This window comes from Cryptomeria japonica, chromosome 1 (genome assembly GCF_030272615.1).
Source record: "Cryptomeria japonica chromosome 1, Sugi_1.0, whole genome shotgun sequence".
NCBI lineage: Eukaryota > Viridiplantae > Streptophyta > Pinopsida > Cupressales > Cupressaceae > Cryptomeria > Cryptomeria japonica.
Genome location: NC_081405.1, coordinates 154,487,526 through 154,510,419, shown reverse-complemented (window position 1 = coordinate 154,510,419; position 22,894 = coordinate 154,487,526). Strand labels below are relative to the sequence as shown.

Genomic DNA, 22,894 nt, shown 5'->3' with positions numbered 1-22,894 from the left:
GGGGTTGGCCAACTAATTTGTGTTGGAGCAATAAAGTAGCACCTAGAGCGGGTGATTTTTTGTCAATTGCTCTTCATGATAGGATCCTTTCAGGCGATAGACTTAAATAGATTGGGATCGTCAGTCCTAGTATTTGTTTGTAATGTGCTAAGGAGGAAGAGAGTACCAACCATCTCTTGTTCGAATGTGAGTTTGCTAGTAAATGTTGGGATCAATTCCTTGAGTCGATTGAATTATATACTGTCAAGCCTAGATTGATGATTGGCTTTTTGAGGGGATGGCCTGTTAGGGGGAAGCATTCGCTTTGGGGAGACATTTGGATTGCAGGCCCCTCAATGATTGCATGGAAGATCTGGAAGGAAAGGAATTTCCAAGTATTTAGGGATCAAGCTAGGCTGATTCAAACGGTAATTGAGGATGTGAAGAGGACTATTTGTGAAGTGGTGGTGAGTAAAGTGAAGAGTAAGAAGGTGTGCATTATTTCTAGGTGGGATGATCAAATTCAGAAAAAGTGGGACCTTTTGAAGCTCCGGTCGGGTTTACCCTGGGGGGAAAGAGAGATAGGAGGTCAGTGAGGTGAAGACCGCCTGTTGTGACCATTTCACACATCGCCCCATTGAAATGGGGACCTGTTGTGACCATTTCACACATCGCCCCATCGCAACTGGGGACCCCCTCTTTTTGCTTGTCTTTCGCTCGCTTTTGCTTTCGTTTTTAGGATTTTGCTAGTCAGTTGGTCGTCTGGATTTAGGGTCAAGCCTTAGGGTTTTAAATTTTGTCTTGTCAAGCCAAAAATCCAGTCGTTTTTGAGAGCTTTTGAGCTTCCTTTTCTAGGATGCAAATTTTGAATGCAATGAATTCGCCAAAATGGTCTAATTTTCAATTGGAATGTTGATGCAGAGCTTAAATTTGTCTAAGTGTTGAAAGTGAAATGTGAATTTTTGTCCGATTGAATATTTTGACCAAATTTTGACTTTTTTTTGATTCTGATCCTGGGCATTGGAATTGATTTGTTTTCGCCTCGAGAAGTGTTAAAATGTGAAAAATCATGTTATCTTGGCCTGTAGGAGCAAAATCGCTCCTGTCCCTCAGTGAAGGACGGGAGCTCATTTTCAAATATTTCATCATCCCTGCAGAGTCCAGACAAATTTCAAGTTTGAAGTGATGGAGAACGGCAATATCTTTCCATTGAATATAAATTGAAGATTTTTATGAGCACAGAAATGCCTCCAGGAGGAAAATCGCTCCTGTCCCTCACTGAAGGACCGGAGCTACAAATCAAATTTCGCCTTGTCCTTGCAAGATTTTGATGACTTAACAATTTGACGACGTCCAAAGGAAGATGCTTTGCCAAATGAATATAATTTGAGATGCAAAAACGAAGGAGAATGACCTATATTGACCAAATCGCTCCTGTCCCTCTCCAAGGGACCAGGGCGAGGTACCTTATAGCTCTCGTCCCTCTCCCAGGGACCAGAGCGATTTCCTTCATTATGCAAAATCCAGACAAAGGTCAAGGCAAGTTTACGTTCAAAAACAAGGAAAAACATGAGATAAATGCGTTGAATATAAATTGAAGATTTTTGGGACGTCCATAACAGTGCTAAATGCCTAGTTCGCTCCTGTCCCTCAGGAAGGGACCAGAGCGATTTTTGATATAAATGATTTTTTTGCAAAGTTACAGATGATGTCAAGGCATGGACGAATGGAGTGAAGAAGGACGAGTCCGTTAAATATAAACTTGGAACCTGGCAAAGTGAGGTAAAGGTTACAAAAGGAAAATCGCTCCTGTCCCTCTCCAAGGGACCAGGGCGATACAATGGTGATGTTACTTCCTATGCAAGTTCAAGGTCGATCCAAGTCAAGACAAGGTGGCAAGGGACACTTCAAGACCTTTTTTTTAGCGAGCACAAACATTCAAGGGTCGTCGCAATGATGAAATTCGCACCCTATAGCCTAGATCGCTCCTGTCCCTCAGGAAGGGACCAGGGCGATGTTGAAGGCATTGGTCATTTCATGCAAAATTTACGTAAGGACAAGATGTTGCAATGTTTTAGAGGGTCCATGGTATGATAAAAAGATGATATACAAGGGTTTTGAACGTAAAATGATCATCATTTTGAGCATGGAGACTATATCACTCCTGTCCCTCTCCAAGGGACCAGGGCGATTTGCTTTGGATTCCTCGTTTTGTTCCAAGTGCGTGCTAAGTTAAAGATTCACAAGGTTATGCAAGGTCCATGGCATCGTTTGAAGATAACATGCAAGAGTTTTGAACGTTCAAACGTTGCTAGTCATGCTAAAGACTCACATGGCTCCTGTCCTTTGGACAAGGACCAGGGCGATCCTATCAAAAGCACGCATATTCCTTCAAGATCAAAGCTAGGCGAGGATAAGCAAGGCAAGGGACATCGTTTGAAGGACATCACAAAGAGGATCGAAGTTGGAAGTTGCCAAGGTCAAGGAGAAAACGTGGATCGCTCCTGTCCCTCTCCAAGGGACAAGGGCGATGGTCCCTTTAATACGTCCAAACACATAATGAAGACAAATGGAATAAGCGCAAAAGGAATGAGCATAGATGTTATTCGCTAACAATGAAAGATCGAGGAGCAAAGATGCATATTGAACGTGGACATTTGGAGATCGCTCCTGTCCCTCTCCAAGGGACAAGGGCGATGAACACTCAAAAGGCATTTAAGTACGCATGCAAGATGATCAAATTCGAAGGACTCATCATGATGATCGATTTTCAACGCGAAGATGAAGGAGTTGGACGTAAGAAATGCAAAATCAAGACCAAAATCATGGATCGCTCCTGTCCCTCTCCAAGGGACCAGAGCGATGAGGTACGTCCCTTCTTTTTTTTCCAATTTTGGCGCCAAGTAAGCAATTCGAATTTTCCTCAAATGCTAAATCAATTTAAAAATTGAATATCCATTTTATTTAGCATTTAATATGGCGTTATCTTTTATTAATTATTTTTTGCCTTTATTTAAAAATCGAAATTCACATTTAAAAAACGCAAGGCATTAATAATTAATTAATTAATTAATTAATGGAAATCGATTTGAAGCGCCCAATTAAGCAAGTCGGCCTTGTTATTTTATTGCAAATCATTTAAAAAATGGTTTTATTAAGCAAGTCGGCCTAAGGGGTGAAAGGATGAGCGCGCTATATATGAAGGGTGAGAGATTTCATTTTCACATAATCATTTTTACCTTTCTTCATGCGAATTAAGAAGAGGCGAATATAGTGCGAAGTGTGTTCAAAGGTGGTGCGAATTCAAACCAAGGGTGGCGCTTAGTTATCAAGGGTGGTGCGAATTTGAAGACCACATCAAATGCGAACTTGAGGATACATTAAGGCGAATTTGCTAAGGACTTGGAGGATTTGTTTGAGCGATTTGTCAAGGACAAATTTGAAGATCATTTAAGACCACGTCTAAGGCGATACTTGAAGATCACGTTCACTCCAAGGGTGGCAAAGTCAATTTTGAGGAGACCACATTGAAGACTATTTTATACCTCAATTTTTGCCTAGGCGAATTTTGTTTTTGCATTCTAGAGTTAGCTCTCTATCGAGGTATGGCGATTTTAATTATTATTGCTTTATTCATTCATCGTCATATTTCAAGTTTTGAAATTTTGATTTTTTGAATTTCTCTTAGCTCAATCGTTGTTTTTAGGAAATGATAACTCTAGAGACTTATCATGATGTTTCCTAAAAATTTATCTCTCTTATTTACGTTATTTATTGCAAAATCTATTTCTTATAATGAAATGTTGTGTAGGTATGGCGACCCCGAAGGCGGGAGCATCCACCAGCCGCTCGGCTCTCATGAAAGAAAATCAGAAGACCGAAGAAGTGGAGACCAAGATCGTGTCTAAATGGAGCAACATTGGAGATACCAACTTGGGGAACTTTAGCACGAAGAAGTTTCGAGAGGTCCCTTACATTGGCAAGCCATCACCTGTCGCCCGGAGAATAATAGAGAGTGGCATCATCAAGGCGGCCGGTTTTCCTCCAGCTATTCAGTGCCACGAGTTGATGATCGAGTGTGCCCGTCACTACAATCCACAGTCCAGGACAATTGTGTCCAATGAGGGAAACACTTTGGCGTACCTTTCAGAGGAAGCTATAAGTGAAGCTCTCCATCTTCCAGAGCACAGGGACATGATATACAAGAGCATTGAAGGAGCCAGATCAGTGTACGATGATGATCCAGATGCTTGCCTAAGCATAATCAACAAGAACTGGCTACTCAAGAGTCGTCCCCGTCTAAGCAAGGTACCGAACACACCACACCGGATTGATTTCCAGGAGGAATACAGAGATTTGATTACCATGCTCAACAGAGTTACAGGAGCACCTCATGCCTTCTATTTTGAGAAATGGATGTTTTACTTCATTCAGGTGATTGTTCAAGGAAAGGGTACAATACATTGGGCTAGGATAATTAGCCATTGCTTAGACGTACAGTTGAGAAGACTCAGGGCTACTAAGTCCTTCCACATGAGTTCATATGTCATCTATGCCTTAATCAGGAGCGTTGACTACGCAGGACTACCTCACAGAGGAGTGATTGGAAGAGGACCCGGCGAGGTCAGAGCTTGTGAATCCTATACCTACTTGCATCATCCGCCAGGGAAGAACTACAAGTTAGTCAATGATACTTTCACGATGAACATCACGAGGACGTTGCAAGGTGGAATTCACAACAGATTATCTCAAGATGCCCAGGAGTTCATCAAGAGGTACGGTGCTTGGTTCATTCAGTTTCCCAAGTTCACTTACATTAGAGTGCATGGATGTCCTTTACCTCCATACATGTTGCCGAGGTACCCGACAGACAGAATTGTGTTACTTGAAGTAACAAGGCAGTTGGCAGCATATGTGAAGGCATTCAGACACAGACATCAGAATGGAGTTCAGGTACCTATTATTTTGGGTAATTCAGTTGAGGTATGTCCTAATGTCTTAGCCATGGATGACGCAGAGAAGGAGTTAGCCTTGTATTCTTTTTCATCTTTTGCTTGGAGAGAGAGCTTTGATCCCCATGGACATTTAGAAGAGACGGTCGGTAGAAGATTTAGACATGAGCACCAAATTGAAGATTTTATGATGAACCTCCTAGATGATCTTGAAGTGAAACGTAAGATACATTCTAGATTGCCTTTGGATTTCATCAGGAAATGTAGGATTTACAGAGTGGCCGACCAAGCTCAGGACAATGGCAAGCACATCCAGTCTTCATATGATAGAGAGAGCAAAACAATAAGTTTGAATTGGAATGAACCTGAGGTCATGGATTTAGATGATTTGATGGCACCAGTCTTGTCTTGTACTCGCAGATGGGTAGACGTTCAGCATCAGAAGTTGAGAGAACAAGGCATAGCTATGTCTTTTACTTTGGAAGATAAACCAGCCGAAGGTGGAGCAAGTGTTAGTGAAGGCAATCCTAATCCTAGGAATTCAGGTGAAGGTAACCTTCGGTGTGCCAGTGAAGGCAATCTCCATTCGAGAGGTTCAAAGAGAAAGGAAAGATCAGAAAAGAAGGAGTCTTCCAAGAAAAAGCAAGGTGCCAACAAAGATCAAACACCAGGTACTTCTTCCAGACCGGAAAATAGAACAGTTCGAGTGGAAGAGTCCATGGAGTCGATGGTACAGAATGACAGACAGGAGGAAGGACAGACACAGCATGTTTCGTCAGATGGATCTCTCCAAGACTATGATTCAGAAGAAGATAATGAAGTGACATCTCCTCCCAGACAAGAAGAAATAGCACATAAAGAAATTCAAGTTCAAGAGACAAGATCGAATATCCTAGATTGGTTGAAGGAAAGATTGACTAAGGTAATCGTAATTGAGGACGAGGACAGTGCAATTGATTTAGAGACCCTTGTTGGACGTTCACATATGACAACAGAGAAGAAGAAGGCTACAAAGATGTCCAAGATGATTCGAGATGAGACTGGATCCCGAAAACTGCAGATAGCTACACCGGCAGCAGATAAATATGAGGGTGAGATCCTAGCAGAGGATTATGATATACAGACTTTTGAGTTAGGACCATCCACAGCAGAGCAGACTTTAGATGATGCCACCGACACATTTGAGGCATTGAAGGACAAGTTTAGAGAAGAAGTAGAAAAGAATAGAAAGCTTGAGAGAGAGGTCGGTGCATGGAGGACATATTTCAGTCACATCAATGAACCTTTGGGACGTCAGGATCCAGTTAGATCACCAGTGCAGGCATTGCCCCTTCAATCGATCAATGAAGCAGAAAGATTCAGGAACCTGGTCCAGCGTACATGTAGTTGGATGGATAGATCTCATACAGTGGCTATAGAATTTGTTACAAGGATGTCGAAGATCATTCATCAAGCTATCCAAGTTCTTGAGATAATCCACAGATTGATGGCAACAATAGCTGCATTTGCCCATACCAAGGACGTTGTCATCCCTGTCTTGAAAGTAATAAGACACACATCCAGAAGAATTTTAGCGCAGGAGAGGATCTTAGAAGGTGATTCTCACAGTTTGTTTCAGTGGTCAACCTTACTCCATATAAAGAGTGTTCTCTTTGAGGACATCAGTGTTAGATGTGGTCAAGTTGAGGAGGTGATCAATCCGATCCAGGACAGAGTATTTGAGGTACTTCGTACCATTCTTGGCAGAAGGATCGAGGTCGAGACAGATGTGGATATACAAGAATTTGAGGACAGAATCAAGATCATCTTTCGCAAGGACGCAGATGTTACAGATGAGCAGTATGATCAGATGTATGCCACCATGCTCCTGATTGATAGAACAAAGGAACTTGAACCTACTTGGGACGCAGCTCTTCTAGATGCATTCGATCAGGTCATCCACTTAGAAGAGAGTATCAAGAATCTTCCCGAGATTCCAATCACAAAAATCGAAGGAATCGTGACAAAATTCATTGCATATGCTAAGAAAGAGAATTGGAAAGGGAATAAGATTCTAGATGAAAGGTTGTTACAGATGACATGACATCTTATTTCTCATTGGTTGATACCTCCTAGATTTTTGTGCCGAATTTAATATTTGGCTATGTATTTAATATTGTTCAGTAAAAAGGAGGTCATTTGTAACAAACCCTAATTAGGGTTTAGGTGTCATGATCTTGTCCGTTGATTTTCTTTCAATCTGGACCTTTCATTGTAACTAGGGATGCTATTTATACCCCCATTTTTCATTTCATTTAGTAATAGTGAATAGTTAATAGTCGAATAGTCAGATAAGAGTGAAATAGAGAGATTAGAATTAGAAGCAATTTCATTTTGTAGCAAGATTGAGTCTTGAAGAGAGAAATTCAAGCAATTGTTGTATATGATGACTTGGAAATCAATAAAATATTGAAGTTATGGTGTTTTGTTGCAAATTTCTTAAGTTATCTTCATGGTTGTTGGATGTACTTGAATCACGCTCAATCAAAGTAGTTTGTTAATTTGAAAGACTAAGTGTGAGATTTGATATTTGGTAGGATTCGCTATCCAAACCACTAGCTTCTTGCTGATTGTAGGAACGCCTTGCGTGGTCGACTGGAGAACATTTTGAGTCCTTAACCTTCAAGCATTTTCGTATCTAGGATATGTACCTTCGTAGTAGTGTCCTTGGTCTTTGATGCATTGAACATCATTATTACCTTAGAAGATCGCACTAATTTCAATTGAGTTGTTATCTTATGGCAAAATTGAAGTTGGTTGAGTCTTGCCAAATCTCATTCATGCTAAGTCATTCATAGGGTTAGGCTAGATTAGACCTCTCAAACCCTATCTTTTGCTTTTTTTTTGAAAGTTCCTTTAGTTTAGTAAAATCTTCGAGCTTTGAATACGTAAGACCCCTTGGAGGAAACAGCAAATCACATCATACCACTAAAAAGCTTGTCCACACGTGGAGACCCCACTAAAAGAACCTTGGAGTCCATCTAACTGATCCTTTTTGCAGATCTTCAGCAGTTAGAGACTATTTTCTCAAGAGAGGATAAGATACCTATTGGTATTTTATTCTGTGTATGATTGTGTATAAAATACACGTCAACAAGACCCCCCCTTTTTTTTTGCTCGGTTTTGCCTGCTCTTCTCTCTGCTTTTAGGGTTTTGGGTTAGTGAGTGAGTCGTCTGGACTAGGGCTAAGCCTTAGGGTTTCCTTTTTGATATTTTCAAGTCGCAGTCCAGTCAAATTTTGAAAGATTATTGAGCATCCTCGCGTGGATTGCAATTTTGAAATAGGATGAGTCTGTCAGGATGTCCGGTGTGTCTGTCTAGGTCCAGTCGGAATTTTTGAAAGCAAGATCAAATTTTACCTAAGAGTTAATGATGGAGTTGTGCAATCTTGTCTGGGTGAATTTTGACCAAATTTTGGAAAGTTTGATAATTGACCCCTGGCCTTGGAGATGACCTAATTACGCATTGTGAAGTGACTGAAAGCCTAAATTCTTGATATTTTGGCCTATAGAGCCAAAATCGCTCCTGTCCCTCACCCAGGGACCAAGGCGAAATTGGTATTTTATGCATCTTGGTTATTGACTTGTTTCATTTGTCTTGTGCAGGGTCGCCAAGAGATGCAATCGAACATGAATTGAAGATTTGGAAGATTTTTTGAGACTCAAAATGGCAAATTTTTAAAGTTTAAGGCCAAATCGCTCCTGTCCCCCTCCCAGGGACCAGAGCGAAATGGCTTACTTAGGGGACTTTTGGCCTTACTTGATCAAATTGAAGTGTCAAGGATGCAATAAGGGATGAAATCAACATGGTGGAGCACTAAGACTTAGTCGTTTGCAATAAAAAGTTGAGATTTTGACCTTAAGGACAAAAATCGCTCCTGTCCCTCACTGAAGGACCGGAGCTGGTTTCTCAAAGTTGCACTGTCCTTGCAAGGCCAAGACAATTTTTTGACTAGAAGAGATCAAGGAGGACACGTTTTGTCTATTGAATATAATTTGAAGTAATTTGCAAGCAAGGAAATATGCTAAAATGACAAAATCGCTCCTGTCCCTCACTGAAGGACCGGAGCTTGAAAACCAAGTTTGCCTTATTCTTGCAAGATTAAGTGATTTTGCGATTTGGAAGAGATCAAGTAGAGTCCGTTTTGCCCGTTGAATATAACTTGGATGAACCACGAAGGAGAAAATCAACCTAAGGCACAAGTTCGCTCTTGTCCCTCAGTCAAGGACCAAGGCGAATTTTAAAGATAGCTCCTGTCCCTCTCCTAGGGACCAGAGCGATTTTCTCAAAGGACAAGTTTCGGACCAAGGAAAAGCGAATTTCAAGTTTGGGATGAAGGAAAGGCGACCCAACCGATCCGTTGAAGATAATCTTGAAGGTTGGCAAAACACGAATGAGCTTACAAATGAAAGTTCGCTCCTGTCCCTCAGTCAAGGACCAGGGCGAAATATGCATTATCTGGCATTCCCTTCCGAATTTGGTCGAGTCCAAGCCAAGATACGAAGTCAAAATGATGTTTGGAATGTCTCTAAGAGGAACGAAGTTGCAAAGGACCACTGAACTTGATGGAATTGCCTAAATCGCTCCTGTCCCTCTCCCAGCGACCAGAGCGAACTCTTCAAGTGTGCCTAATTTTGGAGTACTACTATCGTTTGCAAGACTTAAGAAGGAATAAGAAACAATGTTTTATGCCTTGAAGGCAATTGGAAGTTGATATGATCAAGGGTTCGCACAAAGAACAAAATGGCGTTCCTGTCCCTCAGTCAAGGACCAAAGCGATTTCAATAGAATCAACCATTTCCTTCAAAAGCTACGTCAAGGCAAGGTCATGCGGGATCCCAAATGTCTTTAGGAAGATGATGAACAAGGAGTTAACGTCAAAAATCAACAATTTTGTGCCATAAATGCAAGTTCGCTCCTGTCCTTCAGTCAAGGACCAGGGCAATTTCTATGAAATCCAACATCTCCCTCCAGAATCACGCCAAGGCAAGAATTTTGCAAAGGAAGGAATGCCTTTCGATGATGATAAACAAGGAATTGACCCCAAGGCTCGACAATTTTGAGCTCAAATATAAAGTTCGCTCCTGTCCCTCAGTCAAGGACCAGGGCGAAAATCTCCAAAAATCAAGTTTGCTTTGCAAAGGACGAGATCGGCATGCATAGAACAAACAAGGATGATCATTGCCTACCTCGCAAGTTGATTTGGCAATTTAAAAACAAGGACCAAGGAGGAAAAGCAAAAATCGCTCCTGTCCCTCACCAAGGGACCAGGGCGAAAATGGTCTAGGAGGCATTCATTTCGAAAAATTGAATCGATCAAGCTCCAAGTTACGAATGAAGATCCCAGTTTGGACGTAAAGGAAGTGACTTTGAGCGTAAAAATCAATCCAAGTTGGCTAAGGCGCTCCTGTCCCTCTCCCAGGGACCAGAGCGATGTGGTTAGTATCCCTTACATCTCTCATGTTTTGGCGCCAATAAATTTTGAAATACATTGAATGCTAAAATTCGATAAAAACTTTGAATTATTTGATTAAAATGGCATTTAAAAAATAGCGCATAAGGCATTTAATAATTGATTGGGCCTTTTAAAAAAAAATCGAAATTATTAAATACAAAGGCATTTAAATTAATTAATTATTAAATTGAATAAAAAGGGCGAGCGCTTGGGTTATATTTCCATATTTTTACAAAGTCGGCCTCCATTTTATTTAAAATTTATTTATTATTTGCCTTATTTCCAAAAGTCGGCCTATGTGCAATTAAGGAGGTGAGCGCCTATATAAGAGGGGTACTTTCAAGCATTTTAAACCATCATTCAATCATTGTTGCATATGAATTTGGAAGAGCAATAGAGGGAGCGAAATTTCCATCCAAGGAGGAGTGCGAACTTTGTATTTGGTTAGAGGTGGAGCGAATTTTCCCTTCAAGGCGTTGAAAACCCCAAAGGTGGCGAAGTTGATAAAGGAGGCGCATTTGCTAGGAGAAGCTCACGTTGAAGACTCCAATCTCCATTTTTGCCTAGGTGAATTTCCTAATTTTGCATCTTTTTAGAGTTAATTCTCAAGAAAGGTATGGCAAGATCTCCCTTGTCCAAATTTTGAATTTTGAATCGTCCTAGCCTCAATTTTGAATTTTGAATTTTGAATCTTGAATTCCAAAATTGCATCGTTATATTTAGGAAATGATAATTCAAGGATTTATCATGAAGTTTCCTAAAATCAATCTTTAATTTTAATCTATATTTCTATATTTCAAAATCTATTACTCATTATGAAATGTTGTGTAGGTGTCACGATGGCGACCCCAAAGGCAGGAGCATCCACCAGTCGTCCAGCCCTCATGAAGGAAGATCAAAAGAACGAAGAATTGGAGACCAAGATCGTGTCGAAGTGGAGCAACATTGGAGATACCAACTTGGGAAACTTCAGTACGAAGAAGTTTCGAGAGGTCCCTTACATTGGCAAGCCATCACCTGTCGCAAGGAGAATAATTGAAAGTGGCATTATCAAGGCGGCCGGCTTCCCTCCAGCAATCCAGTGCCATGAGTTGATGATCGAGTGTGCTCGCCATTATGATCCACAGTCCAGATCGATCGTGTCCAAGGAAGGAAACACTTTGGCTTACCTTTCAGAGGAGGCTATAAGTGAGGCTTTCCATCTTCCGGAGCACAGAGATATGATTTATAAAAGCTTAGAAGGAGCCAGGTCCATGTACGAAGATGATCCAGACACTTGATTAAGCATCATCAACAAGAATTGGTTACTCAAGAGTCGTCCTCGCCTGAGCAAGATTCCGAACACACCACATAGGATCGACTTCCAGGAGGAGTACAGAGATTTGATAACATTACTCAACCGAGTTACAGGAGCTCCTCAAGCCTTCTATTTTGAGAAGTGGATGTTCTACTTCATCCAAGTGATAGTTCAAGGAAAAGGAACAATTCATTGGGCTAGGATGATTAGCCATTGCTTGGACGTGCAGTTAAGAAGACTGAAGGTTGCCAAGTCCTTCCACATGAGTTCATACATCATGTATGCCTTGATCAGGAGTTTTGAATATGCAGGACTACCTCACAGAGGAGTGATCGGAAGAGGGCCCAGGGAAGTCAGAGTTTGTGATTCCTATGTTCGTTTGCACCATCCTCCAGGAAGCAACTACAAGTTAGTCAATGATACCTTCACGATGAGCATCACCAGGACATTGCAAGGCGGGATTCACAGTCGGCTATCTCAAGATGCACAAGAGCTTGTAAAGAGGTACGGTGCATGGTTTATCCAATTCCAGAAGTTTACATATATTAGAGTTCATGGATGTCCTTCACCTCCCTACATGTTGCCAAGATATCCGACAGACAGAATAGTGTTACTTGAAGTAACTAGACAGTTGGCAGCTTATGCGAAGGCATTCAGACACAGGCATGGAAATGGAGTTCCTGTGCCAATCATACTAGGAAATTCAGTTGAGGTATGTCCTAATGCTCTAGCCATGGATGATGCAGAAAAGGAGTTGGCCTTATATTCGTTTTCATTCTTTGCTTTGAGAGAGAGTTTTGATCCTTATGGGTATATAGAGGAGACAGTCGGAAGAAAATACAAGCATGAGTTTCAGATAGAAGACTTTATGATGAATCTCTCAGATGATCTTGAAGTGAAAAGAAAGATGCATTCCAGATTGCCTTTAGACTTCATCAAGAAATGCAAAATTTACAGAGTGGCCGACCAAGCTCAGGACAGTGGCAGACATCTCCAATCATCTTATGATCGAGAAAGCAAAGCAGTGAGGCTAGATTGGAATGAACTTGAAATTCTGGATCTAGATGTTTTGATGGCTCCAATTTTGTCTTGTCCTCGCAGAAGAATATGATGTAGAAACATTTGAGCTCGGTCCACTCACAGCCGAGCAGACATTGGATGAGGCCACTGATTCATTTGAGGCACTTAAAGACAAGCTTAGAGAAGAAATGGAAAAGAATAGAAAGCTTGAGCGAGAGGTCGGTGCTTGGAGAGGCTACTTTAGCCATCTCAATCAGCCTTTGAGGCGTCAGGATCCAGCAGTATCTCCTACGCGGGCACTCCCCCTTGAGTCAGTTGGTGAGGCAGAGAGAGTAAGGAGTTTGGTCCAGCTTATGAGCTCTTAGATTGACAAATCCCATACAGTTGCTATTGAATTTGCAACAAGAATGATGCAAACCATTCATCGAGCTATCCAAGTTCTTGAGATCATCCACAACTTAATGATAACGGTAGCCGCCTTTGCTCATACTAAAGATGTTATCATTCCTGTCCTGCAAGTAATCAGACAAACATTGAGGAAGGTCCTAGCACAAGAAAAGATAGTAGATGGAGGACCTCATAGTTTACTCCAATGGTCAACTTTACTCCAGATGAAGGAAGTTCTTTTTGAGGACATTAGTAGCAAATGCAATCAAGTTGAAGAAGTTATCCATCCGATCCAAGACAAGGTGTTTGAAGTATTATGTACTATTCTTGGCAGGAGGATTGCAGTTGAGACAGATGTGGATCTGCAGGAATTAGAAGAAAGAGTCAAGGTCATCTTTTGCAAAGATGAAAATGTTATTATAGATGAGCAACGGGATCAGATGTTTGCTACCATGCTCCTGATTGAGAAAATCAAAGAACTTGAACCTGGATGGGACACTGCTCTTCTCAAGGCTTTCGATCAGGTCATCCACTTGGAGGAACGAATGAGGAATCTTCCCGAGATTCCAATTGCTGAGATCGAGGGAATCGTGTCTAGATTCATTGCATATGCTAAGAAAGAGCATTGGAAGGGAAATAAGATTCTAGAAGAAAGGTTGTTATAGATGATGTGGCACCTTAATTGTCATTGGTCTATGTCTCCTAGATTTTTGTGCCAAATTTAATATTTGGCTATGCATTTAATATTGTTCAATAAAAAGGGGACTATTTGTAATAAACCCTAATTAGGGTTTAGGTGTCATAATCTTGGCCATTGATCTTCTTTTGATCTGGACCGTTCATTGTAATTGAGGATGCTATTTATACCCTCATTCATTTTCATTTTGATATATAGATAGATATAGAGATAGAGTTAAGAGAGAGCATTAAAGAAATAGTTAGAGTTTTTTTGAGAAGCAAGTATTTTGTAGCAAGATTGAGCTTTGAAGAAGGAATTTCAAACAATTGTTGTTCATGATGGCTTTGAGATCAATAAAATATTGAAGTTATGGTGTTTTATTGCAATGCTTGTGGTTATCTTCATGGTTGTTTACTTTCTTGAATCATCCTCAGTCAAAGTAGTATTTAAATTTGAAGGACTAAGTGTTGGGCTTGATCTTTGGTGAGATTCATACTCCAAACCACTAGCTTCTTACTGATTGTAAGGACGCCTTGTGTGGTCGACTGGAAATATTTGGATTGCATAAACCTTCATTCATCATTCAGTTATTGATATGTACCTTCATGGTAGTACCTATGATTCTTGATGATTTGAAAAATCATTACTCGCCTTAGAAGATCGCATCAGTTTCAGTAAAGTTGTAATTCCTTGGCAATACTGAAGTTGGTAGAACCTTGCCAAGTCTAGCCTACATTGAGTTGTTCTTAGGATTAGATTAGAATTTACCTCTTGCAAGCCCTACTCTTTTGATCTTTTTTAAAAAACTTGTTAGTTTAGAGAAATCTTGTTCCTGCAGCTCGGATTGACGTAAGGCCCCTTGATGAAACAGCAATCACAACGACCACTGGTGCTTATCCACACGTAGAGACCCTACATAAAAGAACATTGGAGTCACCCTGATTGATCCTTTTTTTGCGACATCTTCAGCAATCAGAGACTTTATTCAAGAGAGGATAAGGTACCCTTGGGTATTTTATTCTGTGTATGATTGTGTACAAAATACACGTCAACACCGCCGAAGGAAGGTTGGGTGAAACTAAACTTCGACGAGGCTGCAAGAGGTAACCCGAGAGATTCTGGATATGGATGTTTGATCAAAGATGATAGGGGCTATTGTTTATGGGCAATGTATGGTCATCTGGGTTCCTCTACCAACAATCATGCAAAGATGGAGGCGATGAGGAGAGGTGTGCAACTTTGTGTGTTGAAAGGGCTTTTTAGGGTGAAAATTGAAGGTGACTCGTTGATTTGCATCAACGCTATTAATCAAGGTAGAGCGAATAACTAGAAACTAGATCAATGGGTACAAGCTATTAGAGGAGGATTGGATAGACTGTCAGATTATACATTGGCGCATACATTTAGGGAAGGGAATAAAGCAACTGACATGCTACCAAATCGAGGTGTTGATAGCAAATCCGAGATTGTCCTTGTTGGAGGTGATAGTTCGGGAGATCTCACTCATGAGACAGATGTCGTTGAGGGTGGAGATATCTCTCCGCTCCCAAGACAGGGGATAGGATAGCTCCACCATTCCTAGATTTACTTCCCGAAGGATTCGTCAAGGCTTCAGAGAGATCTTGTGGTAATGGAAGGATCTTCCGGGATATTGGAGAGGTAGATGTGTAGGAGATGGATAGGTGAAAACGTCGGACAAGGCAGATGAGTACCTCAATGGCTTTTGTCATCTTTGACAGGCATAAGAGTTGCCAAATTAAGGAGTTCGAAGAGTATTAGGGGCAATTTTGAAGGGACGAATTCGGTGTCTAGATCAGAGGGAAAGTGTACAACTTCTCGGACCATGAACCATCTACGAAAGAATCCAGAAGGGTTAGTCCATAAATGGAACGGTATATGGACTTAGAGGCAGTTTATTTGGAGTCGGATTGAGGACACTTTGAAGGCAGCTATCTAGGATTCTATAGAAGAGGAAGGCAGTCTCGCTACGGGCAGAATGGTGCATCATCTTGGGGTTAGTTGTATGTGGAGAGATGAATCTTTGTGTTTGCAATGTAGACGGCTCTTCTATACAGACGAAAGAGTGTTTGTCACGGTGAAGAGCCTTGTTGAATGCATCCTTGGTGTAGGCAAGCATTGGTGCGATGGATTTGTTTATGAGGTCGTAATTAGTCCTCTGGTGGACATTTTGGATGCTAGGGAGGTATGCATTCAAAGGATAGGCATTTTCATTCGGGCAGTCGATGGGCAGGCAGTAGCCAATGCCTTATTAGAGGAGGCAGAATTGGGAGCGAGCATATACCGCACCTATTTCAATCCCGCCAACTATATTTCCTCGGACTCAGAGGGTGTATCGGAGGATGATGGAGATTCTGAGTTTGAGGAGGAGGACAAGGAGGCTGAGGAGATCAAGGCAGAGAAGCAAAGGAGAAGATCATTCATTGAGGAGGCTTGGGAGGTTTATCGGGTAGGAGTTTTTATTAACAACCTAATTCCATTTCAAAGGGTGCTTGGTAGGGGGGATAATTGGCTCTCGACGACATCCACTGAGGTTGTTGTTGATATTATTTAGGGAAGGGCGGATTCATATTGCCTTGGGCAACATTGGAATCCGCCCAAAAAGGGGTTGGCCCCTTTTCCCTCAAACGTGGCCCTATCCCTCACGCTACAACCCACAGCTCAACTCAAACACTCAACGTGTTGTCAAATAGGGCCGACCCTATTAAATAAAGACAATTAAAAGGAAATAATTAAAAGTTAATTATTTGGGAAAGCCGACCTAGCTCAGGGGTTTCGCTCCACCATATAAATAAAGATTAGAATTCATTGTTATTCATTCAAGTCAATTAGCTCCTTCATCTTACGCGAAAATCCTCATGCTTGCCTAAGTTCGAACTTCAGTCATCTGCAATTACAGCAACATTCAACTACCATTAGGAGGTGCAAAATTCATCTTAAGTTGTTGGCAAAATTTAGTGAATGCACAGCGAACTGATCGGAGGTCTACCATTCATACATGTACAGAGAATTACTTGAAGGACTGTCATTTATGTATACAAAGCAAACTGCTTGAAGGACTGCCATCTAGGTAATACACAGCGAATTCCTTGAAGGCCTACAATCTAGGGTAAGGGAGCAGCAGCATCTATTCTTCATATGACAGCAAGTGAATACTGAAGGCAGTCACCTCATACCTCTTGGATAGCAACATCTGAACCTGCAAATACATGAGATAAGTGTTGTAATGATTACATAACTATAATCCATAATCAGATCTAAGGATCTTTTCTGGCTGGGTTTTTCCTCCTAGGAGGTTTTCCCAGGGTAACTGTGTCTTGCTCTCAATTTGTTCATTTCTATGTTGTCATTTTCTTTCAGTTAAACAAACTAATTAGAAACTAAATCTAAATTCTAAGTTATGTCAATCTGAAAGTGCTAAAATTAACAGCTGTGGTGCAAATTGGAGACTAGTTGGCCATTATCTTGCAGTATATTTAAGGGGGGTTGTTGAATGTTTTATATTATGCTTTTGGGGGGGGTGGTCTTTAGCATAGGGGGTCTTTTAATTTCAGAAGGTCTGATGTAATGAGTAGTGAGATAGATATATAAGGATGTGCAACACAATGTATTGTGATTTGATATTAATATAGGGAGGTATCCCCATAAAGATAGCACTTACTAAATTAATTAATAAAATTGAAAATTGTTGGATCAATATATTAATTTATTTTGTGGAACTAGAAGGTTTAAATTATTTAACCATTTCGAAAATGATTATTTTAAAGGAGTTAAATATTTATTTGGTATTTTCTTTGTGCTCATCAAATAATTTATAAAAAAGTAATTTCTATTTAATTATTTTCAAATTATATTTACATGAGTGGGAGTTACAAAAGTAATTAATGAGCAAAATTGTTGGTGTAAATAATTATTGATCTTGGATATTATTACACCTTACTTAAGTTTACCTAGGAAATGCATTTCATAGTAGTTTGGTTATGAGACACTTGGGTGTTTGTGTCACATTGGGATAGTGTCTGTAGGAGAATTTCCACCTCATGTGGAATATTATATTATTTCTCCTACCTACCCTTGTTTCTTATTGAGCCACATGTCATGTTTGTGTGCTCACATATCCATATAGCCTTGTCTATATATGCAGGCTCATATTCATTGTATGTAACGCTCGATGATCCAATTGATCAATATTTTCATCTTGATAGAATACAGTTTATTCCTATCATCTATTTTGTTCTCTCTTATTTGTGCTTTCCATTGCCTCTTGATCTTGGCAAAATCTCACATGGTATCAGAGCCATTAAGAGTGTCATTGGTTTGCTAATTGAGAGAAATTTGATGTTATATGGGGTTTACATTTTTGGAGTTTTCTATTGCAGGTTATTATTGAAGCTTGATAGGTCAAATCAAAAAGTCACCATTGGATTGAGGAGGTCCAAGAAAGTCAATTTTGCCTTTTGTTTCATCCAAATCAGACTTTGGAAGCCAAATCTAGAGGCATTTGAAGTTTGAAGCTTCGGCAGAAATTTTCCAGAATTTATAATTTTGCAGGCAATTTTTGTTGGTTGTAATTAGGGCCAGCGGATTCCTATTGCCTTAGGCAACATTGGAATCCGCCCCCCTTTATATAGGGCTAGGCCCATCGCCCTCGGCACTTAAGGTTGCTCGCCTCAAACTAATATATAACGCCTCCTTGATAGGGCCGACCCCATTAAGGCAAATTAATGGAAAGCAATAAAATAGTTTAAAGGTTAAAGGAGGCCGACATGATTAGGGATCTAATTGTCACCTATAAATGCATCACCTTCCTCTCATTTATATTAATCAAGTTTTTATGTAAGTAAAACAATCCTTGGTGAACAACGAACTTTATCAAAGTCTTTTATAGAGGCAGCGAACTTCTTCATAGAGGCAGCGAACTTCATATAGAGGTAGTGAACTCCATAAGGATTGCAACCAGCAAATAGCGAACCTCACATGTTGTAGCAGATCCAAATAGGAGGGTGCGAACTTGATCTAACAGCAGCAGATCTTACCTTGAAGCCAGCGAACTCTATTAGAGACAGCAGATCATCATACAAAATTGAAGACTCCAATAAAAGGGCTGTAATCATATAAGGAGGACTATAACCTAATTATTCCTCCCTCATGGTGACTGTAAAAGCAGATAAGTGTATAACATCCTATTGAATTCTAATCATAAATCAAATCTGAGGATCCTTTGGCTGGGTTTTTCCTCCTAGGAGGTTTTCCAAGGGTAACTGTGCATTGTCTTTAGTTATTTTCATTTCCTTTATTATGCCTAAAGTTTGAAAACTAATTAGTTAATTAATCTAAATCTAATTTTCTGAATTTTATGCAACTGAAAGTACTAAAATTAACATGGTATCAGAGCTAATTGGTTAGATTAATCTTTAGATTTATTTCAGTTTGCTGTAGTTTTTGCAAATCAGGTCAATGGGGCTGAAAGTTGAAGATAGGCTTGATGGGAATCTAAATTTTACTGCATGGAAGGTTCGAATCAAGTTGGCTCTCGAGGAAGAAGACCTCCTCCAATTCATAGAAGAAAAAGAGCTAATTGTGCCATCGAATGCTGCTGAGTTAAAACAATTCAAAAAGGATGCTATCAAGGCCAGGAAGATCCTCATTGATTCAATCAAAGATCACCTCGTCACCTCTATTGCCTCATTCACCTCTGCAAGGGAAATGTTCAGCCATCTTCAAGGTACATATGAAGTTAACAATCTTAGTAGGGCAATTACGTTAAGACAACAACTACTTAATATCAAAATGGCTAAAGAAGACTCTATTATTTCCTACTTCATGAGAATTTCTGAACTTAAGAATCAGCAAGGATTAATTGGGCATATTATGGAAGACAAAGACCTTGTCATGATTGCTCTTAATGGCCTTCCCTTCTCTTGGGAATCATTTATCCAAACCATAAGTGGCCGGTCTGAGCTACCTTCCCTTGATCGTCTTAAGAATGACTGCATCCAAGAAGAGTCTCGCCTCTTCTCTAGAGGCCAATCCAAGAACCCTCATGTAGATGAGCATCACATGCTCACTGCCCAATGCAAGAAAAAGGGTAATTGGAAGCAACCTTATCCTAAAAGAAATAGGGATTCAAGAGCTTTTAGTTCCCAACACCCTTGGAAGAAACCACGAGATACTTCGCGTGTGTGATGCTTTAGATGTGACAAATTCAGTAACTATGCTAAGAAATGTCAGTTTAACCCTAACCAAAGTGAAGCTAATCTAAATGAAGTTTCTGAACACAATGATGACTTCCTATTCATTTCTGCCCTATCTAGCAGTATTCCCTCAGATAGCAATACATGGTTGATTGACAATGGTGCCTCTAGACACATCACAGGTTATTGTGACCACCTTTCAGGTCTTGTAGAAAAGGATACCAGCCTTCACGTGGTAATTGGTGATGATGCTCGTTATTCGGTAAGAGGTTCTGGTTCTACCTCTCTAAATCTAGATTCTGGTATTTCATTACATCTAAGTGATATACCGTTTGTTCCTGGAATTAAAAGAAATCTAATTTCCATTTCTGCCTTAGAAGATAAAGGTTATCAAATTGCATTTTCTGAAGGAAAAGTTTTTGCTTGGTCTAAGAAAGCTAGTTTCAAATCTGCTCGTATAATTGGTCATAGATATGATAGTCTTTATAAGCTCTCTACTAACCCTATTCAAGCCCTCATTAATGAGGTTCCGAAATCCTGTGAGTTATGGCATAGAAGACTTGGACATCTACATTATCAAGCCCTTCCATCTCTTGGAAGGATAGTTAAAGGTATGCCTAAACTCAGTCAAATTCATGATAACACTTGTAAAGGTTGTGCTACTGGTAAGAATGTTAAAAGTCCATTTCATAAAAGTGAAAATAGAGCTAAAGATAAACTAGAACTTGTCCACTCTGATTTATGTGGTCCTATGTCTGGAGCATCTCCTAGTGGATTCCTTTATTATGTTATCTTCATAGATGATTTCTCTAGGAAAACTTGGATCTACTTCTTGAAATCTAAAGAATCTGATGAAGTCTTAAGTAAATTTAAGAAGTTTAAAGCATTAACTGAAAACTTCTTTGGTAAAAGAATCAAATGTTTAAGATCTGACAATGGAGGTGAGTACACCTCCGGCAGCTTTCATGATTTTTGTGTTGAGTCAAGAATTAAGAGAGAGTTTTGTGTTCCATACAATCCTCAACAAAATGGTGTTGCTGAAAGAAAGAATAGGACCATTGTGGAGGCTGCAAAGGCTATGATCCACGATCAAGACTTGCAGACCTTCCTATGGGCTGAGGCTTCTAGAACAGCAGTATACATCCAGAACAGATGTCCTCATCGTGCTCTAAAGAACATGACCCCGGAAGAAGCCTTCACAGGATCCAAACCAGACATTAGTCACCTCAGAATCTTTGGAAGTCTTGTCTATGTTCATGTGCCCAAGGAAAAACGATCAAAGTTGGAACCCTCCGGAAAGAAAGGCCATCTAGTCGGATACAGTGAATCCTCCAAGGCATTCAGGATTTACATCCCAGGTCAAAGGTACGTTGAGGTAAGTAGGGATGTTAAATTTGAAGAAGACATTGCTTTTAAGAAATCGAAAGGTTCTTGTGTTATTGATGAATCTAATGATAATCAAAATATAGACGTTGATACTAACCCTGAGATTCAGAGGGAGCAAGTTGAACCTCCATCTCAAGACAATCACGATGATCCTCCAGAACCCATGAATCCCACTGATATTCCTAGTGACATTGTCGTTACCAAAAAGAGGCCTCTCTGGGTAAGAAACACCATTCAAGAAGCTGAGAGATTTGCTGCTCCAAGTGGCACCTTCCGTGAAACTAAGAGACCTCAGGTATTTTCCAACTACGTTTCTTTAATGTGTAATCTCATTGAAACTGAACCTTGCAATGTTGAAGAAGCCTTAAGTCATCATGCCTAGAAGCTTGCTATGGATGAAGAATATCAGTCTATCATCAAGAATGATGTGTGGGACCTTGTGCCCAGACCCAAAGGTAAATTTGTTGTTTCATCTAAATGGTTATTTAAAATTAAACATAATGTTGATGGTAGTATTGAAAAATATAAGGCTAGATTTGTAGCCCGTGGCTTTTCCCAAAAGGAAGGCATAGACTATGAAGAAACATTTGCTCCTGTTGCTAGATATACTTCCATTAGAACAATAATTGCTATTGCTGCCTCTAAGGGTTGGAAACTACATCAGATGGATGTTAAGACTGCCTTTCTCAATGGTGTCATTGAGGAAGAAGTCTATATTGAGCAACCTGAGGGATATGAGATTCAGGATAAATTAACCCACGTGTGCAAGTTAAAGAAAGCTCCTTATGGTCTTAAACAAGCCCCTCGTGCTTGGTATGAAAGAATTGATAAATATCTGTTAAGTCTAGGCTTTCATAAAAATGATGTTGACCCTAACATTTATCTTAAAATTGCAAATGATGAAATGTTGATTTTAGTTCTTTATGTGGATGACTTATTTCTTACTGGTAAAAATGAACTTATTATTGGATGCAAGAAAGATCTAGCTTCTGAATTTGAAATGAAAGATTTAGGTCTAATGCATTATTTCCTAGGTTTAGAAGTATGGCAAAGATCTAACGAAATCTTTCTAAGTCAAGGAAAGTATACTATTGACATTTTGAAAAGATTTTGGATGATGGATTGTAAGCCAATGTCTACTCCTATGGAATCTAACTTAAAGAAGTTGAGTATTTCTGCAGCTAACTCTGATTTTGCAGATCCATCCAAGTACCGACAGTTGATTGGATCTCTGATGTATCTAGTCAATACTAGACCAGACATATGTTTTGCTGTGAATGCTCTCAGTCAGTTCATGAGCCTACCCAAGCATGTTCACCTGGTTGTTGCCAAGCATATCCTAAGATATTTGCAAGGCACTATTGGTTTTGGGCTGAAGTATCCACTTAACACTCCAATAACCTTGGAAGGTTATTCTGATGCAGACTGGGCTGGAAGCGTCAAAGACAGGAAAAGTACCTCTGGTATTTGCTTTAGCTTGGGTTCTGC

At 40.1% G+C, this 22,894-nt stretch overlaps 1 protein-coding gene across 2 annotated transcripts in view; it reads right to left on the bottom strand.

Annotated features, from left to right (window-relative positions):
- LOC131051811 (putative uncharacterized protein YDL057W) overlaps positions 1 to 22,894 on the bottom strand; it is a 204,888-nt gene that overhangs the window by 40,401 nt on the left and 141,593 nt on the right. The gene's annotated exons all lie outside the window — the stretch shown is intronic.